The sequence below is a fragment of the Triturus cristatus genome, chromosome 9 (genome assembly GCF_964204655.1).
Source record: "Triturus cristatus chromosome 9, aTriCri1.1, whole genome shotgun sequence".
Taxonomy (NCBI): domain Eukaryota; kingdom Metazoa; phylum Chordata; class Amphibia; order Caudata; family Salamandridae; genus Triturus; species Triturus cristatus.
Window position 1 is genome coordinate 430,773,142 of NC_140592.1, and position 13,708 is coordinate 430,786,849.

At 44.3% G+C, this 13,708-nt stretch overlaps 1 protein-coding gene across 1 annotated transcript in view; it reads right to left on the reverse strand.

The window, feature by feature from the left end:
- The window catches only part of LOC146798096 (cytochrome P450 2G1-like), a 1,456,444-nt gene that overhangs the window by 705,681 nt on the left and 737,055 nt on the right, over positions 1-13,708 (reverse strand). The gene's annotated exons all lie outside the window — the stretch shown is intronic.

Below are 13,708 nucleotides of genomic sequence, written 5' to 3' on the forward strand. Positions count from 1 at the left end.
CCCCTCTTGCCCTTGCCTCTCTGTACACCACTTCTTCCTCATTCTGCTCCTCACTTGCCTTTTTCTGCTCTTCTCTTGCCTCTTTCTGTACCTATCTTGCCTCTTTCTGTACCTCTGTTGCCTCTTTCTGCACTTCTTTAGCCTCTTTCTGCACCTCTCTTGCTTCTTTCTGCACCACTGTTGTCTCTTTCTACACCCGTCTTCCCTCTTTCTGCACCTCTATTGCTTCTTTCTACACATCTCTTGCTTCTTTATGCACCCATCTTCCCTTTTTTGCATCCCTCTTGCCTCTTTCTGCAGTTCTCTTGCCATTTTCAGTACCTCTCTTGTTTCTTTCTGAACCTCACTTGCCTCTTTATGTACTTCTCTTGCTTCTTTCTACACCTCTGTTACTGCTTTCAGAAATTCTCTTGCCTCTTTCTGCACTTTTCTTGTTTGATTCTGCACCTTTCTGCACCTGTTGCCTCTTTATGCACCTCACTGGCTTCTTTCGGCACTCCTCTTGCCTCTTTATGCACCCCCCTCGTTCTGCACTTCTCTTGCCTCTTTCTGCACCCTGTTCCCTCTTTCTGCACCTTTTATGCCTGTTTCTGCACCTCTCTTGCCTCTTTCTGTACCTGTCTTGTTTCTTTCTGCACTGCTCTTGCTTGTTTCTGCACCCTTCGTGCCTTTTTCAGCACCTTTGTTGCTTCTTTCTGCATTTTCTTCCTTCTTTCTCCACCCCTCCTGCCTCTTTCTGTACCCCTCTTGCCTCTTTGTGCACCTCTCTCACCTACCTCTGCACCCCTCTTTTCCTATTTTTGCACCACTGTTGGTTCTTTCTGCACTGCTCTTGCTTCTTTCTGCACCTCTGTTCCCTATTTCTCTACCTCTCTTGCCTCTTTCTGCAGTTCTTTTGCCTCCTTCTCTGCTCTTGTCTTGCCTGTTTTTGCACCCGTCTAGCCTCTTCCTGCACCCCTGTTGCTTTTTTGCGCGCTTTCTTGCTTCTTTCAGTACCTCTCTTGCTTCTTTCTGCACCCTTCTTGCCAATTTTTGCACCCCACCTCCCTCTTTCTGTACCTCTCTTGCCTTTTTCTGCACCCCTGTTCCCTATTTCTGTACCTTTCCTGCCTGTTTCTGCACATCTCTTGCCTCTTTCTGCACCTGTGTTGTTTCTTTCTGCATGTCGCTTCCTTCTTTCTGCACACAACTTGCCTCATTTGGAACCCCTGTTGCTTCTTTCTGAACTTCTCTTGCTCCTTTCTGAACCTCTCCTTCCTCTTTCTGCAACTTTCTTGCCTTTTTCTGCAGTTATCTTGTCTCGTTCTGCACCTCAGTTGCTTCTTTCTGCACTTCTCTTGCCTCTTTCTGTACATTCTTGCCCCTTTCTGCCACTCTGGTGGTTCTTTCCGCACTGCTCTTCCTTCTTTCTCTACCTCTTTTGCAAATTACTGTACCTGTCTTGCCTCTTTCTGCACCCCATTTCCTATTGCTGCACCTTTCCTGCCTGTTTCTGCACATCTTTTGCTTCTTTCTGCATGTCTCTTGCCTCTTTCTGCACCCAACTTACCTCATTTGGAACCCCTGTTGCTTCTTTCTGAATTTCTCTTTCTCTTTTCTGCATCCCTTTTGCCTCTTTCTGTTCCCCTCTTGCCCTTGCCTCTCTGTGCACCGCTCTTCCTCGTTCTGCTCCTTACTTGCCTTTTTCTGCTCTTCTCTTGCCTCTTTCTGTACCTATCTTGCCTCTTTCTGTACCTCTGTTGCCTCTTTCTGCACTTCTTTAGCCTCTTTCTGCACCTCTCTTGCTTTTTCTGCACCACTGTTGTCTCTTTCTACACCCGTCTTCTCTCTTTCTGCACCTCTATTGCTTCTTTCTACACATCTCTTGCTTCTTTATGCACCCATCTTCCCTTTTTTTGCATCCCTCTTGCCTCTTTCTGCAGTTCTCTTGCCATTTTCAGTACCTCTCTTGTTTCTTTCTGAACCTCACTTGCCTCTTTATGTACTTCTCTTGCTTCTTTCTACACCTCTGTTGCTGCTTTCAAAAATTCTCCTGCCTCTTTGTGCACCTCTCTCACCTACCTCTGCACCCCTCTTTTCCTATTTTTGCACCACTGTTGGTTCTTTCTGCACTGCTCTTGCTTCTTTCTGCACCTCTGTTCCCTATTTCTCTACCTCTCTTGCTTCTTTCTGAACTTCTCTTGCTTCTTTCTGCACTGCTCTTGCTTCTTTCTGCACCTCTGTTGCAAATTTCTGTATACCTCTTACCTCTTTCTGCACCCCAGTTCCCTCTTTCTGTACCTTTCTTGCCTGTTTCTTCACCTCTCTTGCCTCTTTCAGCACCTCTGTTGCTTCTTTCTGCACTTCTCTTGCCTCTTCCTGCTCCCATCTTGCCTCTTTCATTACCTCTGTGCTTCTTTCTGCAGTTCTCTTGCTTCTTTCTGTACCCTTCTTGCCTTTTTCTGAATGCCTTTTGCCTCTTTGTGTACCCTTCTCGACTCTTTCTGCACCTCTCCTGTCTGTTTCTGCAGTTCTCTTGCCTCTTTCTGCACCTCTTTTGCTTCTTCCTGCAGTTTTCTTGCCTCTTTCTGTACACTTCTTGCCTCTTTCAGCACCTCTGTTATTTCTTTCTGCACTGCTCTTGCTTCTTTTTGCACCTCTGTTGCAAATTGCTGCATCCCTCTTGCCTCTTTCTGCACTTCTCCTGCTTCTTTCTACACCTCTGTTGCTTCTTTCAGCAATTTGCTTGCCTCCTTCTGCACTCTTCTTTCTTCTTTCTGCTCCCCTCCTGCCTCTTTCTGTACCTCTCTTGCCTCTTTGTGCACCTCTTCTACCTCTTTCTGCACCCTTCTTGTCTCTTTTTGCACCTTTGTCTGTTCTTTCTGCACTACTGTTGCTTCTTTCCTGCACCTTAATTGCCTCTTTCTGCACTTCTCTTGCTTCTTTCTTCACATCTGTTGCTTCTTACAGCAATTCTCTTGCCTCTTTATGCACATCTCTTGCTTGTTTCTGTACCTCTCTTGCGTCTTTCTGCACCTCTGTTGCCTCTTTCTGCACCCCTCTTGCTTCTTTCTACATCCCTCTCCCCTCTTTCTGCACCCCTCTTCCCAATTTCTGCACCTTTCCTGCCTGTTTCTGTACCTCTCTTGCCTATTTCTCTACCACTGTTGCTTCTTTATTCACTTCCCTTGCCTCTTTCTACACCTTTGTTGCTTCTTTCAGCAATACTCTTGCCTCATTCTGCACTTCACTTACTTGTTTCTGCACATCTCTTGCATGTTTCTGCACCTCTGTTGCCTGTTTCTGCACTTCACTTGCTTCTTTCTGCAGCTCTCTCGTGCCTCTTTCGCACCTCTGACTTAGAGGTAGTTTTCATTCTCCTGCCCTATTATGTTCTAATGCCCTACAGGGGAGGTCATGCCAATCACAGGGGTACCCCAACCGATACTATAACCTAGTGTATGTAGGTTGCCTCTTTCTTCATTTATCTTTCTTCTTTCTGAGCTTGTCTTCCTCTTTCTGCACATGTCCTACCTCTGTAGGCATAGTTAGAAATTAGCATTTACAAAACCTTTGAAATTCACTGAAAAAAACACAGATTTCAGGGACGGTATAGTTAGAAATTAGAATTTACAAAACCTTTGAAATTCACTGAAAAAAACACAGGTTTCAGGGACGGTATAGTTAGAAATTAGAATTTAAAAAGCCTTTGAAATTCACTGAAAAAACATAGGTTTCAGAGACATTATAGTTAGAAATTAGCATTTAAAAAACATTTGAAATTCACTGAAAAAAACGTTATAATTAGTTGGACATATCACTCGTACAAAACCAGAGAAATTCGGCCATTATAGTTAGTTGAGCTAACTATAACTTGTGCCCCGCAATGCACTGCTGATGACGTCACATATTACATCATTCATGGCATGGTCAGTGACATCACTGATGACATCACTAATGACTTCTCAAATGACATCACTGATGACATCATTGAAATATTAATCTGATGTACCGCCTCACACCCTAATTTAACCTTTGATACACCCACTCTAAAAAACAGATTACGATTTTCAAAACCATGGACACACCAATACCAGTTACTACATACCCACTCACTGATTCCTAGGTCTACACACACGTCCACTCATTCTCTCATACAGTCGTTCATACATGCAGTCACTCATCAATACTGCACTATCATATGCACTCCTACTCCTATACAGACACTCACACACCACCACTCATCCATATAGTTACTCATACACCTAGTTAGTCATGCAAAGAATCAATCACACTCCCTTTTACTCACCTATACAGTTATACACACACACCCTCTTTTATTCCTACAGATAATAACACATACTTACTATCTTATACTATCATTGATACAAGCACACACTCAGCCATTCAGACACTTATACACCCAGTCATTCTTCAACACACTTCATATATATATGTATGTATACATATGTATATATATATTCACTGAAAAAACCATAGGTTTCAGGGGCGTTATAATTAGCTGGACTTTTCACTCGTACAAAACCATTGAAATTCCCCCGTTATAGTTAGTTCAGCTAACTATAACTCGCGCGCCCGCAATGCACTGCTGATGACGTCACATATTACATCACTCATGACATGGTCAGTGACATCACTGATGACATCACTGATGACATCTCAAATGACATCACTGATGACATCACTGATGACATCATCCAGTGAATGTGTGTTTTTCTGAAAATTACATATGTTTTATATATGTATATCTCAAGGTCGATGGAAGAATAAATGGGTATATAAGTGTCTAAATGGATGATTTGTTTTTAAAAAATTGATTGTACAACTGACTGATTAAGTGTATCTTAGTGAATACATGGCTTAGTGAGTAATGTTTAAATATGTAAATATCTGTATAAGTCTCTCACTTTGTGTATGAGTGGCTGCATGGGTTGTTAAGTAGCTACATGAGTGTTTATATAGGTTATTAGTTGGTTTTTTGAGTATCAGTATGAGTGTCTGAGTGTCTGTATGGTTCGGTGGGGGTATTACGTAGTGCATAGGTGCATGAATGAGTGACTCACTGTTTGTATGTGTTGAAGATAGCATGTGTGCAGGACTGTATGGGTGGATGAGTGTGTGCATGGGTGTGTTAGTGAGTGAATGACTGTCTCAATAGTGTCTTTATGAGTAACTCTATATATTTTTTAAACTAGTATATGTGACTATTGGTGTATATAAGTGAGTATATGTGAGAGTGAGTGATTGAAAGAGTTCCTGTATGAATACGTATGTGTTTCTATAAGTGATTGTTTAAAAGACTAAGTATGTGAAAGTTTCTGGAGAAGAAAGTGTGGTGGTATGTGTATAACTGTATATGCAAGTAAATGGATGTTTGATTCTTTATTAGCATGAGTGACTATGTGTGAGTAACTCTATGGATGAGTGGTGTTGTGTAACAGGAAGTATGGGTGTATGAGTACATATGATGAGTGAGTACATGTATGAGTGACTGTATAGACTGTTGGTGAATGAGTGGATGTGTATGTGGATCTTAGAATTACTGAATAGGTTGTTGTAACTGATATTGGTATGTCCATTGTTTTGAAACTTTTAGTTTCTATTTTTGAATGTGTGTATCAAAGGTTATATTAGGGGGAGAGGAGGTCTGCCACGCTGTCACAAGGATGATGTCATCAATGTTGTCATTTGAGATGTCAACAGTGATGTCATGAGTGATGTCACTGACCATGTCATGAGTGATGTAATATGTGACGTCATCAGCAGTGCATTGCGGGCGCGCGAGTTATAGTTAGCTGAAGTAACTATAACGGGGGAATTTCAATGGTTTTGTACGAGTGAAAAGTCCTGCTAACTATAACGCCCCTGAAACCTATGTTTTTTTCAGTGAATTTCTAAGGTTTTTTAAATGCTAATTCCTAACTATAACGTACCTGAAACCTATGGTTTTTCCAGTGAATTGCAAAGGTTTTTTAAATGCTAATTTCTAACTATGCCTACAGAGATAGGACATGTGAAGAAAGAAGAAAAAACGCACAGAAAGAAAAAAAATAAATGCAGAAAGAAGCAACAGAAGTCCTCAAAGATTAAGAAAAGTGCAGGAAGAAGGATAACGTGCAGAAAGAGCAAACAGAAGAGCAGAAAGAAGCCTTGTTGCAAAATCATCCTGTACCCTCAACTTTTTCAGACGGATACTGGTGGTAACTGAGTCTGACTAACCAGTCCTAGAGCCAGTGCTATGTTAAAAGACACTCAGAATACAGTGAAAACGCCTACATACACTATGGAACACTATGCGTTGGGGTCCCCCTGTGATCAGCATGACCTCCTCTGTAAGCCCCTCGTATATAATAGGGCAGGGGATTAAAACTACCTCTCAAAACGCGCCACAGGACGTGTTTGCACACGTCACCTCAGGCCACGTCCCCTCACTTCCTCACTGTGTAAACACGCCCTGTGGCCATTTTAAGTTGGGAGATTAAGTCCCCTTGAATCCTGAGGGTCCCTAGGGTCCAACTAGACCACTAGGTACCTCCAGTAAGCACCACAGAGCTGCATTGCAGAGAGATGTAAAAAGGGGCACGGCCTAGACCACCTCTCTGCAACGCAGCGCAGTGCTGCTTACTGGAAGCACCTGGTGGGCTAGTTGGCCCCTAGGGTCCCTCAGGATTGAAGGGGAATTATTTCCCCAACTTAAAACGCACCACAGGGCGTGTTTGCACACGTTAACTCAGGCACCGTCCCCTCCCTTCACCACTGTGTAAACACGCCCTGTGGCCGTTTTTAGTTGGGAGATTAAGTTCATTTGAATCCTGAGGGTCCCTAGGGTCCAACTAGCCCACTAGGTACCTCCAGTAAGCGCCACAGAGCTGCGTTGCAGAGAGGTGTAAAAAGTGGCACGGCCTGGACCACCTCTCTGCAACACAGCTCAGTGGCGCTTACTGGAAGCACCTGGTGGGCTCGTTAGCCCCCAGGGGCCCTCAGGATTGAAGGGGAATTATTTCCCCAACTTAAAACGCGCCATAGGGCGTGTTTGCACACGTCACCTCAGGCCCCGTCCCCTCCCTTCCCCACTGTGTAAACACGCCCTGTGGCCGTTTTTTAAGTTGGGAGATTATGTCCCCTTGAATCCTGAGGATCCCTAGGGGCAAAATAGCCCACTAGGTACGGCCAGTAAGCGCAATTGCAGAGAGGTGTAAAAAGGGGCACGGCCTGCACCACCTCTCTGCAACGCAGAGCAGTGGCACTTACTGGAAGCACCTGGTGGGCTAGTCGGCCCCCAGGGTCCCTCAGGATTGAAAGGGAATTATTTCCCCAACTTAAATGCGCCACAGGGCGTGTTTGCACACATCACCTCAGGCCCAGTCCCCTCCCTTCACCATTGTGTAAACGCGCCCTGTGGCGGTTCTAAGTTGAGAGATTAAGTCCCCTTGAATCCTAAGGGTCCCTAGCGTCAAACTAGCCCACTAGGTACCTCCAGTAAGCGCCGCAGAGCTGCGTTGCATAGAGGTGTAAAAAGGGGTGCGGCCTCAGAACACCTGTCTGCAACGCAGCTCCCTGGCGGATACTGGAGATACCTTTTGGGCTAGTTGGCCCTCAGGGACCCTCAGCATTGAAGGGGAATAATTCCCCAACTTACAACTGGCCAGGGGGCGCGTTTGCAGAGTGCTGCAAGGAGGGTGCATGGCCTCCGGCGCGATGCCGATCTGTTTTTTTTTTTTTTTTTTTTTTTTAAGAAGGAGGGCTGTGTGGCCCCCCCTTCTTTTTCTTATTTACTGGCCCTGGGGACCCCATCCCCCAGGGCCTGCACCCTAAGTTTTTTTTGTCGAAAAAAATTAATTTGGCCCTCCCAAGGCCTTAATCGGCCCCGGGGATCCCAACCCTCGGGTCATGGCCTTTTTTGTTTTTAAATTCTTTAGGAGGGGGTTGCGTTGCCCCCCTCCTCAGGCCACTCATGGCCCCAGGGACCCCATCCCCCGGGGCCGGCCTTTGTTTTTTATTATTTAAAAAAAATATATATTTAGAGAAACACCTAGGACATGCTGGACAAACCATATGTCCCTATCACCATGACGATTTTCATGATATTCATTAAAAGGCGACTATGCATAGAATGAATCCACATGGAATGTATTTACACCACTAGAGAAGCTCTAACGTGTCTGACGCCCTACCGTGCCTAATCCCGGCGCCCCGCCGGTGGGTACTCTCCAAGTAGACACCCTTGTCGTTTACTTATACAAACATTGGTAGCTATTGACGGGCACATTTAATATACACGCACACCAAGCCATTCAAAGGGGACTCGACAAAAATTCGACCAAACTATGCAAGAAACCCCCCTCACGGTTAATAAAACACACATCCACCGCCGGATGTGTAATAATTTTTATTTTACTCTCTGGAAAGGAGACAAACCTCATTTGAGAGTCACAGCGTGCTCCTGGCTGAGCCCAATGCTGTGTTACACCCACCAGTGCCCGCTGAGTGCCTCACACCTCTGTGTTGTATTCCACCAGCTAGTGCGTATGCTATGACACTCTCTAGCCCATGTGCACTGTAACACCACCCCGTGAATATGTCATGCCACACTTCTCTTCGCACGGGTTATATTGCCCCATCTAACGTGCCTTCCTCGATGCCTATGTTATAATGCACAGCGCTATGCCATGCATATTACAATCTGGGATCCATATCTTTGTCACAGTGCATATGCAACGTTACACTCCCCAGCACATATTTTATATTACAACTTTAGAGACTAGTTAGGTTACACAACACTGCCCTGTGCATATTACACTCCAAGGCGCATATCGCATAGCACGCGCTAGTGCCTGTGCTATCTCGCGCACTCAAATGAATCTGTCATTGCGCACAATGTATTGCATATTATATTTCACGCCCCGGTTCATCTTATATCACACTTTTTGGTGCATAGTTTATACCATATACCAGTGTTTCCCAAACTGGGGTCCGAGGACCCCCAGGGGTCCGTGGCACATTGCCAGGGGGTCCTCAGCTAGCAATTTTAAAAGCAGGTCAAAGTTCTTTGTGAAATTAGCAGTTTTCGAGCAACTATAAAAGTGTAAAGAAAATGCCAGTGATTAATGTACCTGCTGGAGAGAGATGAGAGTTTTGTCCAGTGGCAGCTTTGACTTATCTAATGTGACACAGAGAGTTAATATGCCTAATGCAAAGAACGTGTACAATGCATTTTAAAAAACAGTATTTTATGTGCATAGGTCAATGGGTTACTGATTTTGTCACAGAGATTCTTTCGTCACTGTGCAATTCATAAGGGACAATCGTAATCTAGCAGTGCCCAATAAACTGTCATCAAAGAGCTGCTTGCAAACTGCATGGTAAAAGTTAGCAACATATGTTTATTCCCAGTCTATCATTATCCTGATGCTGCTATGTTCCCACTTCCTGCACATGAACAATTTTGTAATGCTGTTTTGTCACTTCTATGTGTGCTGCCTATTGCAGCACACATGGAAGTTACAAAACTTCATTTTTATTAAAGATTGTTTATGTGCAGAAAGGGTCACCTTCCTGAACATAAACAATCAAAGGTCTTTTGCTTTTTCCAAGGCATTTCTCCTCATTTCGCAAAGTTAAGACCCGGTTTTTCATGGTCTTAATTCTGGTGTTGTCTCCTATTTAAGCTGACCTTGTAAATAGAGGGCAGCGTCAAAATCAATGGGTGTCGGAGTGAAACGCCCACTGCAACTCCCAGTGCCCACCTTTTTCACGCTAAGCATTGCGTGAAAGGGGGCCTTATTTACAAGGCAGCGTTAAGCCACAATAAGTGGCTTAACGTTGCCTTTAAGGCGAAACCCTATTGCCACAGGAACATCGCTAAAAGTTACGTTCCCATGGCGATAGGGACTTGTAAATATGCCCCTGAAATCCTTAGTAATTCGAGTAATTGTTTTGTGTGCACACATGTTTGTATTTCTTTTGAATTACTCTTTTAATGCTTGAAATTTAAATCCTACAAATTGCTTGGGGGTCCCCGGCTTTCAGTGGTGACTCAATGGGGGTCCTCAGGAGTCAAAAGTTTGGGAACCACTGCCATATACCATATCTAATTTTCATTTTCAATCGTACTCTCAGGACTATGTTATATATAACACTGCATCCACCTACCCTTTTCACGGGCATTACATTTTGCGATGGGGGGTGGAGGGTCAGGGGGCGTTTCTTCCAAGTGAGCCCGGAGTCACAGTCACAAACGTCCTCTTCTTCCTGAATAAAAGTGAGATTATGCTGCATTCTTGTTCATATTTTAAGTAGTTCGCACAGACACACATTTTAAAAACAATAAAGTTCCTAATACCCACCTTCTCTGAACAGTTAGCTTGCTGCCCCATCCACCTCCTCCCTATCCTCTGTTGTCTGAATCCATGGACTAGCCTCCACCCTCCTGCCATGCATGGTTTGATGTGCTGCCACTGCCCTCTATTTAGCATGATGTACCAGTCCACTCCACCTGCCCTCCATTGCCCAATTCTATGGCCCATCATTGACCTCCTGCTTAGCCTCTGTGCTTAGATTGCTGCCCCTATTCTCCTTCCCCCTGCCCTCCGATGTCTTTGTGCATGCCCCTGCTCCATCCTTTTTGCCCACCATGTTCCATGGACCTGCCACTCCTATCTACTCTGAGTGTTATGTTGAGCTGCCACTCCCCTCCCACCTGCCTAGCATTGTCAGATGACTGTAACCTGTCCCTGCCACCTCCACCCTGCCTGTCCACATGCCATGCCCCTATCCCCTTCCTCCTGTCCTCCATGGTCCATTTTACTGCCACACCCTTCTGCTCTCCCTGGTCTGTTGTGCTGCAACTGCTCCTCCTGCCTACCCTGCGCGGTCTGTTGTGAGGCCCCTTCCCCTGAACTCCCTTGTCTGTGCCCAGGTCATGACCCTCCCTTCTATCCTCCATGGTCCTTTGTGCATGCCCCTGCAACCTCCTTCTTGCCCATCATAGCCATTGTGCTGCCACTAACCCTCCCGCTTGCCATGCATGGTCTACTGTGCTACCATGGCCCCTCCCACCTTCCCTGTGTGGTCAGCTAGCTGCCCCTGACCCCCTCCCACCTTCCCTCCATGGTCTGTGTGTATGCCATCATAGTCTCACTGTTGCTCTCCATGGTGTGTCTTGTTTCTAGTGCCCATCCTACCTGACCTCCATGGTCATCTTGCTGCTCCTGCCCTGCCCCCTTGCCCCCAGCCCTCTGTTTCCATGTGCAGACCCCTATTCCCTCCCTCCTGGCTTGTCTGTTCCATTGTAATGCCCCTGATACGTCCCTCCTGCCGTTTATGGTCTGGTATGCTGCAGCTTTCTCTCCTGTCTGTCCATTATGGTCAGATAGCTACCATTGCCTCTTTCCCCTCTGTTCTCTGTTGTCCATGTGCATGGTCCTGTCCCCTCCCTATTGCTTTCTATGGATTGTTGTGCTGCACTCCCGTCCCGCATGCGCTGTGTGGTGTATTGTGCTGCTGTAAACCCTGATGCCTGCCCTGTAGGTTCAGTTTGGTGCACCTCTCCATGTCCCTCCTGTCCTCTGTTATCCCAGTCCATGTCCCTACCCCAATTCCTCCTGTCTACCATGATCCAATGTATCATACTTGCGAACATTTTGAACATGGTAAGAGGGAGATTTTGAAAAAAACTGGGGTATTGATTTTCCCCTTTGAGTTACATTGAAAAAGAGGAGATTGTAGACAGGAGACAGATCAAATGAAGCCCATTTGAGCTTAAAAACATTGGACGTTTCCTGGCTGAAATCGGTCTGTTGGCATGAATGGTTGTACTACCACTGCCTCTTCCTTCTGCCCTCAATAGACTATTATATTGCCACAGCCTCTCTTGCCAGTCCTGTATTGTTGGTTTGTTGCCCCTGCCCCCATTTCCACTGCCCTCCATAGTCTGGTGTGCTGCCACTGCCCTTCCTGCCTGCCCAGTGTGGTCAAATTGTTAAATCTGCACTCTCCTACCTGCCTTCAATTTTCAGAGTCCGTGCCCCTGGCCTCTGCCTCTCAACAGTATCCCAATGAACAACTAGATTGCTAACATTCTATATTTATTACAAAAGTGTGGAACGCCTGACGTCATCTTGATGTAATCAAAACTGTAATACCTAGAGTATTTCCTTTAGAAATTACATATATGAGAGGGTCTTATTTGCATCAAAATTATGGTTAGTGCTCTAAAAAACTAAAATGAGGACATATTTTCTGAGTTTTCAAATAGCGACAAAGAACTTTTAAATTATTTGTAATCTTTATCTTTTTTTATCCAGTTGACCACTTGATTAAATGTTGCACCTAGGGGAGAGGATGTGGTGTTACTTTCAGAGCTGCAGACTTTGAAACTGGGGAACCAGGTTGGAGTTTCTGCTTCAGCTCAACATTCTGTGATTCTGGTCAAATTACTTAATCTCCCCATGGCTACAACCAACATGAATTTGATCTTGTGTGGTGTAAGCAATGCTCATGTAAAGCACTCCAATACCTGACTAGTCTGCACTATATAAAACTGCAAATACACACAAAATAAGTGTTTTGCACACTTCTGTCATTGGGCTATACTTGGGCTACATCTGGGTGATATTTGGGCTACATTACATCATCATTTCTATGGCAAAATGAACCCCCTCATTTTGTTCCTTTGCAAATTAAATGTTTTAAATGTTACCACTTTATTCCAGTCAAGATGGCTTCAGGTGTGCCATACTTTTGTCATAAGTAAGACTGTTAGTGCTCTAGTTGTTCTTTAGAGCGCTTAGGGACATTCTGTCATTGGGCTACATCTGGGTGATATTTGTGCTACATTTGGGCTCTTTTGTCTCTGGTGGCCATTTTGGGAGACTTATTTGTTATGGTTTTTCCTAATTTCCTCATTTACTACAGTCTCCTCAGTAGGAAATACTTTCAGTTTTTTACTTTGATTCCATCAAGAAGGCATTCCGATGTGTCACACATTTGCAATAAATTCAGAATGTTAGCACTCTATTTGCTTATTAGATCACTGTAATAAAGCTACTGCTCACCAGGGAAGTCTGCAGCTGGTATTGAAAGTGCATGTTTCAGTCTGCATGTCAGAATTATTTAATGAAATAGAAGAGGACTTGAGAAGTCACTCAAAATGTGCCCTAATTTTTCTTTCTGCAGCACTGATCATACTTTCTATGGCAAAATGAACCCTCTCATTTTGTTCGTTTTTAAATTAAATGTTTTAAGAGTTACCACTTTATTCCAACCAAGATGGCTTCAAGTGTGCCATACGTTTGTCATAAGTAGGACTTTTAGCAATCTAGTTGTTCTTTAGAACACTCTGGGAAGCTGCAGTAGAACACAAAGGAATCAACTGACAGTCTCTTGCATTGTTGGATGTACATGTTTTACTGAGAATGTCAGACTTCATTCTCACATGACTGAGAAAGATAATGTGAATTTACAGAAAATATGCTCTCAGTTTAGCTTATAGATCACCTTCCAAACCTCTGTGGGAAAAGCATGAGAAAATAGTTTTCTCTCAAACATGATTGATGATATCACAGCAGAAGGCTTTTTCATATGGTAAAATCACCTTAGAACACACCACAATTCCTAAAATGAGTATAGTGGCATCAACAAATGATTTATAATGTAACTAAAGTCTTAAAACCTTCTATTAACTGCAATGCTTTTTAATGAGGTGCTA